Source organism: Theropithecus gelada, chromosome 3 (assembly GCF_003255815.1).
Source record: "Theropithecus gelada isolate Dixy chromosome 3, Tgel_1.0, whole genome shotgun sequence".
NCBI lineage: Eukaryota > Metazoa > Chordata > Mammalia > Primates > Cercopithecidae > Theropithecus > Theropithecus gelada.
Window position 1 is genome coordinate 41,947,462 of NC_037670.1, and position 14,845 is coordinate 41,962,306.

The 14,845-nt window shown below is 37.6% G+C and overlaps 1 protein-coding gene across 7 annotated transcripts in view; it reads right to left on the bottom strand.

The window, feature by feature from the left end:
• The window catches only part of NCAM2 (neural cell adhesion molecule 2), a 563,771-nt gene that overhangs the window by 408,506 nt on the left and 140,420 nt on the right, over nucleotides 1-14,845 (bottom strand). Inside the window, exon 1 of one of the 7 annotated variants that reach the window (XM_025380703.1) lies at nucleotides 690-821. The exons of the other annotated variants lie outside the window; for them this stretch is intronic. The gene's annotated coding sequence lies outside the window, so the exon portion shown is untranslated. Of the gene's footprint in view, nucleotides 1-689; nucleotides 822-14,845 lie in introns of those variants that run through there. 7 annotated transcript variants of the gene reach the window in all.

Sequence of the window (14,845 nt, forward strand, 5' to 3'; positions counted from 1 at the left end):
TGGTTCTATTTCTTGGGATGTAATATATATTATTATATATAAATATATATCAATAGGATATATATGTGATTATATAAAATACGTGTGTGTGCACACGTGTATGTGTGTATACAAATATATATTATATATAATGTATATATATTAGAGTTCAGGAATTTGAGGCTGCAGTGAGTCATGAGCATACCACTGCACTCCAGCCTGGGGGACAGAGGTAGACCCTGTCTCAAAGAGTAAAAAAAAAATAGCCAGGCGCAGAGGCTCACGCCTGTAATTCCAGCACTTTGGGAGGCTGAGGCTGGAGGATCACGAGGTCAGGAGATTGAGATCATCCTGGCTAACACGGTGAAACCCGGTCTCCATTAAAAATACAAAAAATTAGCCGGGCGTGGTGGTGAGCGCCTATAGTCCCAGCTACTCGGGAGGCTGAGGCAGGAGAATGGCGTGAACCCAGGAGGCGGAGCTTGCAGTGAGCTGAGATCGCGCCACTGCACTCCAGCCTGGGCGATAGAGACCCCGTCTCAAATAAATAAATAAATAAATAAATAATAAAATGAAAAGTCACTCCACAGTTTTACTTCTACTCAAAATTTTAACTGATTCTAGCCCCTTCTTTCAACATTCAACAAATACTTTTTTTTTTTAGCATGTTGTAATAATTTTCATTCAGTGACACATCTCTACATATTTACATTTTTGTTGAAATGACGTGTATGAACTAAGAACTGCGGAGGCAGAGAGTTCCATGTGCTGGAGTAGAAGGCAGTGGTATGAGCTCCGGAGTGGGACACAGTGGGAGATTTCAGGAAGTTCACTGGTGCTGGAGTAGTTCCACATTGCCTTTATTTTTTTTCACCTGTCTTTGTGTCAAAATGATAGTTCGTGTTCCTCATGTTTTATGCAGTTTGAGTACCACGTCTTTGGTGTTATGCAAGGAAAATTTAAAACCGGTAGCATAGGGCCGGGCGCGGTGGCTCAAGCCTGTAATCCCAGCACTTTGGGAGGCCGAGGCGGGTGGATCACAAGGTCAGGAGATCGAGACTATCCTGGCTAACATGGTGAAACCCCGTCTCCACTAAAATACAAAAAACTAGCCGGGCGCGGTAGCGGGCGCCTGTAGTCCCAGCTACTTGGGAGGCTGAGGCGGGAGAATGGCGTGAACCCGGGGGGCCGGAGCTTGCAGTGAGCCGAGATCGCGCCACTGCACTCCAGCCTGGGAGCACAGCGAGACTCCGTCTCAAAAAAAAAAAAAAAAAAACCGGTAGCATGAATGTGTGTTTTTCATTTGAAATCTTGAGAAGGTATTAAATGTACTGCTCTTAAGAAACTGAATTTAAGTGTTTTCTAAAGCTGTTCTTTAATACATTAAATGGTGCTGAGTGAAGGAAATACACACACACACACACAAGTATTTTATATAATCACATATATATCCTATAAGTATTTTACATAATCACATACACACACACACACACACATTCTATTGAGTATATATTGGTTCTGTTTCTCTGGAAAATGCTGCCTAATACATCCAAGTAATTTCAGTTCCTATAGATTATTTAAGTATCACTGCAGAAGACCTAAACATATGATCAGAAGAATCAGCTCAAAATTCATGTCAGAAAGACAATTTTCCCTTTATAACATTTTATAATCCATGAAAAAACAAAACAAAACAAAAAAACCCTGGATATAAACTAAACACAAAGTAAGGCTGTCATAAAACCAATAGAAATGGTGTATTTTCTTAAAGTATATTTGTATGAACTATAATATTTTAAAATATTTTACTCAGTAACCAACATTATAAGTTTATATTATATATAACCAATATATAATCACATATTCTAAAATCTTACCTTTAAAAATTTTTACAACAGCATATTGTGACAGAAATTATCACTTTAGCCACTGTCACTTGTAAAAACTGTCAGAAAACGTGCTACTTTATTGCAAAAGTTTCCAGGCAGAACTGCTATGTAAAGACATTGCCATTTTTGCTGTCCACCTGCCAGCCTCTCTTCGAAGGCTTACTGGCCTTTCTTCTTCCCTCGGGCAAATTTAATCACACTCGCCAATATTTTGCCAAGCTCCTTAAGTACAATGGTATTGTTAAATCTATCACACTCTACCTGAGTTACTGTCTATCTTCCCTACAATATTAAATCCACGGATTATAAATAACCATCTTATTTATTTATCTTTTTGTACTGAGTGTCCTGAATTGTGCTATGCATACTGGGTATTCCAAATCTCTTCTGAACACATCTTTAATTTATAGATTCTCTTGTGTTGGCTATACTTTACTATCCATATCTTCCTTTTGCAATAATCCTCTTACCCACTTCTTTCTGGCTTCATTTTATTGTTTGTAGCGTACAGATTTATAGACTACTTTAAAATTTTGCAGAATAACAAAGTACTAACGGTTTTCTTATATAAAAAGTATGCATATTTCTCTAATGTTTTGATCAACATTTAATTTGTTATAGGACATATTGCATACGTTGATGGACAAAAGAATTGTTATGAAGATTGTTATTACCATTGTGGTTACACATGAATTTCAGTAAGTTGTTCTTGCTTTATACTCAATTTCAAATTAACTATTCAATTTTAAAACATCTAAGTGATGTTCAAGATGGTGAAAGACATGACGCATAATCAAAAGCAAGTAAGCACAATTTAAAATATTTTTGTTTGTGTTGTTTTTCTTGTTATAGTGAATGAATCCATTATAAAAATCATTTGTAATTCATATTAGCATGGGCTTCAAAGCCCGTCGCTCTAATGCTGTTTCATTATTGTCACAGGTTTTCTTGGTTTTAAACGGTAAGAAACCATGAAAAATATGGTGCAGTAATAATAAAAAAAAAATGGCTTTGATGTACCAACCTGCAGTGGATAGCAACTTGACTCTCTATTAGGGATTCATTTTAGTATAAAGTAATATTGCCTGAAGAATATTCATATCAGTGCCAGTAATATTTTTAAATTCGTCATGATCATTATTTCTTTCAGCATCATATATTAATTTGCTTTTCACTACATGGCGACTCCTGACATTTCAAAGATCAGTTGTACTGTTGACATGCTTTTATGCCTATGTTCCTCTACATTTTCCTATGTTCCATTTATGCATTTCATTAAACAAGATGCATCTAGCAAGACTAGATTTCTTATCTTGCTGTCTTTGTCTGTAGTTAAATCTAGGAATGCAAGTAGAAGAAAGAAGAAATAAATGAAGGAAGATGTGTAGGACATTTGGGAACAGAGGTGTTTGACTTAAAGTGGTGAGGATTTCTCTTGTATTGTATGACAAGAGGAATTCAAAGATGTCAAAAGTATGGAAATATTAACTTTAAGAAAAAAAGAGACATTTTGATTGAATGAAATGTGTAAATCAATTTTGGGAAATTGAGACCTTGACATTGTTGATTCTTCTGATCTGTGATCACCTTGTGTCTCTGCATGTGTTTAAATTTCATTGGCTTTCTCTCAGCAATGATTTTGGTTTGGAATGTATAGTCTTGAACTAATTTGGTAAGGCTATTATCTTTTAAGTTATTTTGAATGCCTTTTCATCATTTTGATTTCTTTGTAATTTAAAATGTTGATTTTTTTGTTCTTTTTTGAGATGGAGTCTCACTTTGTCACCCTGGAGTGCAGTGGCACGATCTTGGCTCACTGCAAACTCCACCTCCTGGGTTCAAGCAATTCTGTGGTCTCAGCCTCCCGAGTAGCAGGGACAACAGGTGCATGCCACCACAACCAGCTAATTTTTTTATGTTTTTAGTAGACACGGGGTTTCACCATGTTAGCCAGGATAGTCTCGATTTTCCTGACCTTGTGATCCACCTGCCTCGGCCTCCCAAAGTGCTAGGATTACAGGTGTGAGCCACCGCGCCCAGCCAAAATGTTGATTTTTAATTGTATGATGTTGGTACATAATATACAATTTGACTTGGGATTTTTTCAAAAGATAAAAGAAAGGTATGAAAATAGACAAAAAAATTTGAGAAATAACATATCGAGTTTTCTACTAACTAATTTAAGCATTGACAGCAATGCCAATACAATCACAATTCTTATTTCCCCTGAATTGCTAGAATATGAGTAGAAAGTTATCGTAAAGAACAAATAAATACAAATAATTGCTAGGAAAAAAAAAAAACTTCCTGAAAAAAAAAATGAGCAAAAAGGAGAAAAGGCCTACAAGACATCAAACATACTTTAAATAATGCATTTTTGGTGCATGAATAGATGGAAAAACCAAGGCGCCAAAATAGAAAAACAGCATAGTAGAACAGTAAGGGAAAAAAATACTTAAACAAAAAGAGACAATATTAAAAAGATAAAATTTGGTGACTTCATCATATTGTGCATCAGGGTAAATTCCAAAAGGACCAGATTGAAATGTGAAAGTATAAAACTATACACAGAGGAAAATTTGGTTAACTTTTCTCCAAGTAGGAGAGGGAAAACCTTTTAAAACTATAACTCAAGGCCGGGCGCGGTGGCTCATGCCTGTAATCCCAGCACTGTGGGAGGCTGAGATGGGTGGATCACGAAGTCAGGAGATCGAGACCATCCTGGCTAACACGGTGAAACCCCATCTCTACTAAAAATGCAAAAAATTAGCCGGGCATGGTGGCGGCGCCTATAGTCCCAGCTACTTGGGAGGCTGAGACAGGAGAATGGCGTGAACCCAGGAGGCGGAGCTTGCAGTGAGCCTAGATTGTGCCACCGCACTCCAGCCTGGGCAACAGAGTGAGACTCCATCTCAAAAATAAATAAATAAATAAAATAATGGTCAAATAATTTAAAAAGTGAAGTTAAACATATATTTATAGTTATTAAATATGCACATGTGCACAAACATAAAATATCCAAGCGACTTTCAGTCACAGTAATTTGACTATATTTTTACAGCAAGATATACTCTATGGACAGGAAAGACTACCAAAAAAAAAGTCACAAATGTTTATAGTATTCATATCAGTTGTTTTTACTATTGCTAACTGAGAATGTTTTACGTGCATCATGGAATAAAGCAAATGTTACTTTAAATTATTCCCAGTGTTATAAACCAGAAGAAAGGAGATCAAAATATAATATGATAAATTATGCAAAATCTCTTAAAGGCTGAATTTGAATTAAAACACGCAGATGAACTTTTGATTTATTTCATCTATTTATTATCCCTATCTATCATCTATCTATCATCTTTCATGTATCTATTACTTTTCTGGCTCTGCTTTCTAAAATGTCTGGAAACAAAGATCAATACAGTACTAATGAGCATACCTTGAATCCAATTTATGGTGTTCAGATATAATTTCCCACTAAAAGTAATCAGTTAATCAGTTCACTTTGGAGAAATGCCTGATTCCTGGTCTAGGGCAGAAGACATACAACCTAGGTCTGGGACACCTTGTCATGCCAGATAGTGTGGAGGCCCTCCACAAGACTATCAGAGCAGTGTCAAAATAACTTTGCCAAATTTAAGAGCCTTCCAGGAGTAAAGGAGGAGAAAATCTGAGCATGAAGAGACTGTCTTGAGTGGACTGAAATCCATCAAATATGCTCATATCTAACTGTTAACAATTATGTTTATAAAAACTACTAATTACTAATGAAGGTGTGAGGAATGCAAAACTTTATTTTAGAATATAGTAACTGATAGGAAAAATCCAACATTTATCCTGCCTTTCTGATATCATTGGCAACCATATCATTGATAAAAGGATTTTTTTAATAAAAGTATCTGCTAATAAATGAGAAAAGAATTGTGGCATTAAAACAGAACCATTTCCAACTGCCGGTGAATTAATGGATCTAGCAAAGATCATCAATAGCTGCTAACATCATTAAAGGAGACACCAACAACAAATATGTGCCTGTTGATAGAACAACAATCTACAGGAAATAAAGAGAAGTGTGTTGTTACATCATGTCAAGTTTGTTTATATGTACCTGTAGCAACTTTACAAAATTTCTAGCAAAAAAAAAAAACTTGAAAACCATTCTTACAAAACTGTTATAAGTTTTGAAATTATGAAAGGTTATGTCTTCTAATTTTATCATAATAAAAAAATCAAAGTTACAAAAATGTACAATGCTGGGAAGGTATGGATTGTTGAGGGTACCACTGCTTCCTGAATGGAGAGTCTTTGCCTCCTGGACTATAGATAAATAGCCCATTTTTCAAATATAGAGTCCTTCACAGCAGGGTACATGTTAAATCAGGGTTAATTTAAGAAATTACATTTTCTCTGTTCTTTACGCACACTGTAAGCCTTCTCAGAGTAACCCCTACACTCTGGCCTCATAGCAATGTTCACAGATTTTTATCAATGAATTAATTTGATTCTTCAAATTTCATTAGTGTTCATTTTTGAAAACTAGCCTGTGGATTCAGGAATTGTAACACATTAAAATTGTTGGAAAATAAAGTGATTTTCCAGGACTTTCTTCATGATGGTCTGAATAAAAATGACAGAAGAGAAAACCAAAGAATACGCCGCTCTTCATGAGCACTTCTGGATAAAATAATAGCTGTAAATCAGGGTATGAGATTCTGGACCCTGGTAATCTTCCTAAGAGAAAGAGCTGATGAGGCTTGGACTGAAGAAATGGCAGTCTCAGATTATTTTGAAGACTTATATTTATTTCATATATTATAATATACTTCATTTGTTAGCATCAGTAGGATGATTTATTAAAGCCCCAAAGGAAAAGATTATCGTATTTCTGTTAATGGTTTTATTTTCACCAAGAATCATTTATTGAAGGTATGGCTTACAGGAAGTGTTTGTTCTGCCCAGAGGCCCTGGTGTGCATTTTCAGATGCTCCAGCTAACATTACCAAAATAGAAATATTTAGCTTCAACGCCTAGGAGGATGCAATTATTTGTCTTTATATCCACAAAACTGTGTTTAAATTTCCAGTGTCATTTGTTTTTCAAGCTGTCTTGTTCCTTATCCTTATTACTCTATGGCATATATAATTAATACAAAGCAATAACATTATACCAATTATAATGATTTAAAAAAATGGATCTTAACATTATTTTAATCACTTTCTAAAGAATAATCTGAAAACTTATTCTAGCTATAAAAAATATTCTTGAAACAGAAACTATGGATTTAATCTTAGAAACACCATGACAATTTTATGTCCTAAATTCTTGGAGACGCTATCATCTTTAGTGAGCACATTATACAATTGTTCATGATGAATGTTTTCTTATCATAGAAATTACCAGAATATTTCCAACCAGGTAAATCTTTGTAAGACACAAACTTGTGAATATTTTAGATTTATTTTTATTAAAGGAGTAAATTTTAATAATTAAGGAATTGAGTTTAATAAAGAATGGTATTAAGTATTTTTCACACATAGAACTAAATATTCATGTACTGATGGTTAAAATACTTTCACATAAGTATGTATATGTACATATACATAGTTGTTTTTATATATTTATTTTATATACTTCTGCACACATATTTTCGAATAATTTAATCTTTCCCTTAGAATGTCAAAATTCCAAAAATGTGAATTTAAAAACTACCTGAATATTTATCCTACATCACATGTGAACAGACAGAAAGTGAGATAAAATATCTACACACTGTTACAATTAGATGTTTTTCCTGGGTAGTTTGTATATTAATTTCCTTCTTGTATTCTACAAAGAAAACAAAATGCATCAAGGTTGTTTATGAAAAGTCATGCTTAATCTTCAGAAACAGATGCCAAGAACTAGAGACATTAACACATCTGTATTCATTTTCTGAAGATTTCAAACTAAATGACTATAAACCTGGTGGCTTAAAACAACAAAAATGTATTTTCTCACAGCTCTTCAGGCTGGAAGTCCAAATTTTAACAGGGCCACATTCCCTCTGAAGCTTTAGGGGTGAATCTGTTCTTTGCCTCTTACAGTTCTGGTGGCCTTCGGCAACTCTTGATTTGTGGCTGCCTCACTCCTGCTCTGTCTCTGTAGTTCCACTGCCTCCTTCACTTCTGTCTGTCTCAAATCCCCCTCTGCCTTGTTCTGATAAAGACACTTGTCTGAATTTAGAACCCACCCGGAGAATCTGGGATTCTCTCTACGTATCAAGATCTTAAATTACATAAGCAAAGATCCTTCTTCAAAATAAGAAAACTTTCATTCACAGATTCAGGGAATCCAGATGTGGCCACATCTGCTGGGGTGACCACCATTCATCTGATCTCATTATATAACTATTATTTATCATTAAAATACCGTAACCTGAACAAAATGATGAATATGTATGACAAAAAATTACTTCAATGACTATATTAAAGGGTTATTTTACCTTACCTAAGTTGGCCTCCACAGTGTCAAAGAAAGTGTCAGTCGTATATTGAAGCAAAAAATATCTATTTTGGTATCAGAATGTTTAGTTATAAAATTCAGTTTTGATTATTTTTCAAATCAGCATACACTAATTATTTATTACAAATATGTCACTGCTAAAATCGGTTACTTGTTAGAGCATAATGGAGGTAGATGTGGGTCACTCGCTGTTTACAATATTGCTGGAGACTTGAGAGGGTGGCAATAATGTTAAAAAAGATGCAACACAACCTTTATATTCATATAGTTCACAATATGGAGAGGGAAACACCAGTCAACTCTTCCAGTTTTCATAGATTCCTACTATGTAGTAGGCAAATAAATACACTAAGTAGAGACGTAGCTTAAGATTGGGGAACTATGACTATTGTAATCATCTTCAATTTACAGATAATGAAAATGAGGTGGAGAAAAGACAGGTCAAACACATCTATCTGACTCTGAAACCCCTGACTTTGTCTTGTTTTTACTATCACCCCAAGGTTTAAAAAGTACTGCAATGCTGGTTTGCAGAAAGAACTGGGGAGATTTGAACGTCTGGGCCAACTCAAGACATACTAGTAAGGGACCTTTTTCTTCTAGTAAGGGACATTTTCTTTCACCGTGTGCCTTACAATCAATGAAGACATCTGTGCTTGCTCACACTTAGGGAATGTGAACTGCAGCTGTTCCCAAGATAAGGAACTAGCATGAGCCAGAACCTGCTTTTTGATATGCCCTGATCAGAGCTTGGAAGTAGGACAAAAGGTAGGGCAAAAGACATGAGTTTCTGTTTTGCAGATATAGATGCTAGAGGAGACGATAATAAGCTGGTATCTGGAGTGAGCTGAGTCTAATGAAACACTGTTACAAAGGTTCTCCCCAAGTCCACCAACACAAATCCGCAATGTCATTTTCCTGCTGATATCCTACACTCATTATGGGAAAGGACGGAAGTCATACAAGGAACACAAAGAATCACAACACAGACAAAAAATGAAGTGACAACTGCTTTCAAAGGATATCCTCTGGATTTGGAAGCAACTGAAAAAACTCACTCTTACACTTTCAACAGTTTTGTTATTTTTATTTTTATTTTTATTTTTTTAGATGGAGTTTCGCTCTTGTTGCCCAGGCTAGAGTGCAATGGTGCAATCTCACCTCACCGCAACCTCTGCCTCCTGGATTCAAGCGATTCTCTTGCCTTAGCCTCCCAAGTAACCGAGATTACAGGCATGCACCACCATGCCCAGCTAATTATGTATTTTTAGTAGAGACAGGGTTTCCCCATGTTGGTCAGGCTGGTCTCGAACTCCTTACCTCAGGTGATCTGCCTGCCTCAGTCTCCCAAAGTGCTGGGATTACAGGGGTGAGCCACCGCATCTGGACAACATTTTTTATAAATCATATTGAATGCTATAGAAGCCTCTTACCTGATTTAGAATACTTCATAGGCACATGTTTAAGTACCAACATTTTTTTTAGTTGTGCTATATTGTGAAATGCCACAATATGTAAATACAAACTTCTTAGAAAAGTTCTAATTTGTAAATAATTTCTTTTAAGTAATATAATTTTGTATGGTATTCTGACATAAGCAGTCACATTTTAGTATAATAATGGTAGTGTATTTTTCTAATTTTTAAGTTTGACAGTATAGGCAACATGTGTTAAACACATTTTATAATATGTTCAAACAAACTTTATTAATTGTGGCTGGGCGCAGTGGCTCACACCTGGAATCCCAGCACTTTGGGAGTCTGAGGTGGGTGGATCACTTGAGGCCAGGAGTTCCTGATCAGCCTGGCCAACGTGGTGAAGCCCGCCTCTACTAAAAATACAAAAACTAGCTGGGTGTGGTGGCACATGTCTTTAATTCCAGCTACTTAGGTGCGAGAATCGCTTGAACCCAGGAGGAGGAGGTTGCAGTGTGCCCAGATCTTACCACTGCACTCCAGCCTAGGCAGCAGAGTGAGGCCCTGTCTCAAAAGAAAAAAAGAAAATTTATTAATTGTATTTTTTCAGTACTGTTGTTATCTATGTAATAATGTAGTTTTTTTAGACTATGACGATGAACATGAGATATTGGCAATAATTATAGCTATATTTTAAGTCAAAAAGTAATACAGAGGGAAAAAGAAGATAAAGAACTAAAATGGCATTGCACATGTCACTTGCACCTTTTGAAGAGGCTCTAGTAATATTGTAAACTAAGTTCTCAGAAGACAAGAGATACACAGAAGAGCCTAGCCTCAAGATTTTCTATCAATAAAATGGTACTAAAAATATGTTTATATGTGAGTAAAAGTATATATTTTCTTACCTATTGCCAGAATATTTTAGAAATGGTAACAGAGTACAAAATATATTGTGTCTTCAGCTACTACTTTTTTTTTTTTTTTTTTTTTTTTTTTTTTGAGACAGCGTCTCACTCTCTAGCCCAGGCTGGAGTGCGGTGGCACGATCTTGGCTCACTGCAAGCTCCGCCTCCTGGGTTCATGCCATTCTCCTGCCTCAGCCTCCCGAGTAGCTGGGACTACAGGCCCTGCCACCACGCCCGGCTAATTTTTTGTATTTTCAGTAGAGAGGGGGTTTCACCATGTTAGTCAGGATGGTCTCGATCTCCTGACCACATGATCCACCCGCCTCGGCCTCCCAAAGTACTGGGATTACAGGCGTGAGCCACCGCGCCCGGCCCAGGTACTACTTTAAAAAGTAATGTTAAACAAAGAGTAAGCCATTTAAGGTTGGGAAGAAAATAATATCTGATGAGGGTTATCATTTGCCATATCCTTCTAGGTGTTCAGGGCTCAGAAGTATGGAAATACCCTGTCATGATGTAGACACTTTCGACCTCCTTCCAAATCTAAATGTTTCAATATATTTGAGCTCTGAAAATTCTATACTCAAAAAATGCAGATGAGCATCATTATAGTAAACTACAGTATTTCTATAAATATGAGTTTGGGGGATCTTCACAACAAGTAAAAATTAGCAGGAGATACTGACACAATAAATGCAGACACAAATACCTTCACATCAATATAATAGAAAATCAACAGAACTCCAAGTAAAATCACTAACCAAAGGTTGAGCCAAAAAGTTGACAACTGAATCTCAAATTGTAACCAGAGACCAAGCAACTCAGTGTCATAAAATGGCACTTGCCACTATTAACTGTTGGTCCACTATTAACTGTTGGTGGTAATAACAATTCTTAAAAATTACAGCTTTTTTGTCCTTAAACAACAACAACAAAAATACAACAATTATTTTCTATTAACATTCAAAATTTCTTCTGAGGAACAGTTGCTTAACTTTTCCTTTGCTTTGCCTGGTGTCTGCAACAGGAAGGATTTCATTGCATGTCGCCTTTTTTAGAAAGAGAATTAGAAAGAAAGAAAACGGGCTGGGTGCGGTGGCTCACACTTGTAATCCTAGCACTTTGGGAGGATGAGGTGGGCAGATTGCCTGAGCTCCAGAGTTCGAGACCAGCCTGGGCCAAATGGTGAAACCCCGTCTCTACTAAAAATACAAAAAAAAAAAAAAAAAGCCGAGCATGGTGGCATGCGCCTGTAATCCCAGCTACTCCGGAGGTTAAGGCAGGAGAATTGCTTGAATCCAGGAGTCAGAGGTTGCAGTGGGTGGAGATCACACCACTGCACTCCAGCCTGAGTGACACAGCAAGACTCCATCTCCAAAAAAAAAAAAAAAAAAAAAAGAGAGAGAGATAAAATGAGTAGAGTACAATTTAGCATGTGGGTATCCCATATTTAGATAAATCCATCTGAAACATTGTTCAATGCTGTTATCATTTGTGGTGTTCTATAGTGTTGCTCACCAGTGTTACTGGCTCTTTTCCCTTCTGGATACTTGGCTGAACTGTATTCCCCTTCACCCTTAAAGTTAGTTATGGCTATATAACTTCCTCTAGCTATTATATGCAAATGGTAGCAAACACTATCAGAAGAAAATGTTAAACAACAGTGAGGAGTCTTCATTTCCTTTATTTTCCTTTTCCAGAGTGACCCCTAATGTTGCAGATAGTGTCTGTTCAAATAGTGTGGGTCCAGATTTAAAGAAAGAGAAAGGCCTCAGATAAGCCATGATGGACATATAAACAGAGCAATAAACAAACATTTCTTGGTAAGTCACTAAGACTTCAAAATTGTTTGTAATTGCAGGATAACATGGTCCATCACACCAGAAATTGGTAACTAGAAGTCAAATGCTGTCATAACATTTTTTTTAAATGCATGGGACACTGACTTAGGATTTGTGGATTGTACAGCAAGGAAACTCCTAGGAAGGGCTGGGAACATGGAATCTATGACACATGTTCTGAACTATCAGGCAAAATGGCCACCTGTAATAACTTGGAAGAAAAATGTATGCACTTAATGAACTTGGAGTCCCACTGCAAAAGGTTGAAAAAAGCACAGATTGGTTCCTATGAGCTGAATTTGGCAAACTGTCACAAGAAACAGATCAGATCAGAAAATAGTGAGTTAGGACATGGAAATAGTAGAGAGAGTGAGAGTACAAGCATTGCAAGAACTGTCATGGTTAGAAGATGCAACCGCTAATCAAGGTCAACTGGCATATAAAACTGAGAAGAGCTTTGAGTGACAAGGACAATTGAACTCAGACTTGCAGCAGGGATAAAATAAATGGTAGGACTGTCACATTCACTGTTAAGTAACTGCAACTGTATCGAGGTGTTTCAGAGCAAAAACACGAATAATATATTTGGCACCTACTAAATCCTTTCTACTGAGCAATATACCACAAGATAAAACGGACTTAACTTGTGGCTCTCTCACTAAAGGGGGAAAAAAAAAATGAAATACAACTGGCAAGGTATGGTGGCTCATGCTTGTAGTCTCTGCACTTTGGGAGGCCAAAGTGGGAGGATTGTTTGAGTTCAGAAGTGTTTTTTTGTTTGTTTGTTTGTTTTTGAGATGGAGTCTCGCTCTGTTGCCCAGGTTGGAGTGCAGGGGCGTGATCTTGGCTCACTGCAAGCTCCGTCTCCCGGATTCCCGCCATTCTCCTGCCTCAGCCTCCCGAGTAGCTGGGACTACAGGCGCCGCCACCACGCCCGGCTAATATTTTAGTATTTTTAGTAGAGACAGGGTTTCACCGTGTTCACCAGGATGGTCTCGATCTCCTGACCTTATGATCCGCCCACCTTGGCCTCCCAAAGTGCTGCAGTGAGCTGTGATCACTGCACCACTGCATTCCAGTCTAGGAAACAGAGTGAGACCACAACTCAGGAAAAAAAAAAAAAAAAAAAGTTGCAATACAACCATAATTGCACGGGAAGTGAAATGAAAAATTAACAAAAAACTATGGTAAATCTAAAGAATATATCTCATTTTCTATTAGCACATTAAAAAGTTGTAATGAAAATGATAGACAGTTTTAGGACACTTTATTTTATAAAAGAAAGCATTATCGGCTGGGCGCGGTGGCTCAAGCCTGTAATCCCAGCACTTTGGGAGGCCGAGACGGGCGGATCACGAGGTCAGGAGATCGAGACCATCCTGGCTAACACGGTGAAACCCCGTCTCTACTAAAAAATACAAAAAACTAGCCGAGCGAGGTGGCGGCACCTGTGGTCCTAGCTACTCGGGAGGCTGAGGCTGGAGAATGGCGTAAACCCGGGAGGCGGAACTTGCAGTGAGCTGAGATCCCGCCACTGCACTCCAGCCTGGGCGACAGAGCGAGACTCCATCTCAAAAAAAAAAAAAAAAAACACAAAGCATTATCTAGGACTAAAGAGTCTGTAGATATTCAGAGTTTAATGGACCATTAGGCTCTCTAACTCCTATAGACAAAAACCAATCCTACAAAGCCACCCAGAACTCATGAAGGCCTACACTCCTGGTCTCCACTGTCTTCTTCAGAGGTAGTTAAGAAGCAAAGAGAAGAACAGTGCTGGGCGGGCACGGTGGCTCATGCCTGTAAACCCAGCACTTTGGGAGCCCGAGGTATGCAGATCATGAGGTCAGGAGTTCAAGACCAGCCTAACCAACATGGTGAAACCCCGTCTTTACTAAAAATACAAAAAAATTAGCCAGGCATGGTGGCATGCACTTGTAATCCCAGCTACTCAGGAGGCTGACGCAAGAAGATCTCTTGAACCCAGGAGGCGGAGGTTGCAGTGAGCCGAGATTGGACCATTGCACTCCAGCCTGGGCGACGGAGCAAGACATCATCTCAGGGGGAAAAAAAGAGAGAGAGAGAGAGAGGAAGTGCCACACAAAGTATGAAGATAAGGGCTATGGAGACCAGGGCCAGGGAGAAATTCAACCAGAAATGAGGTCTAATCAAGGAATACACTGCACCACTAAGATTTGGAATATCCACAACATCTACCCAGTGTTACTTCAGCATCAATATGTACCAGTGAGATCTCAACTTTCTCCCCTTTCTGATGGGGTGTTTTCTCTATGGGTTCCCTGTTCCTATTCCACCAA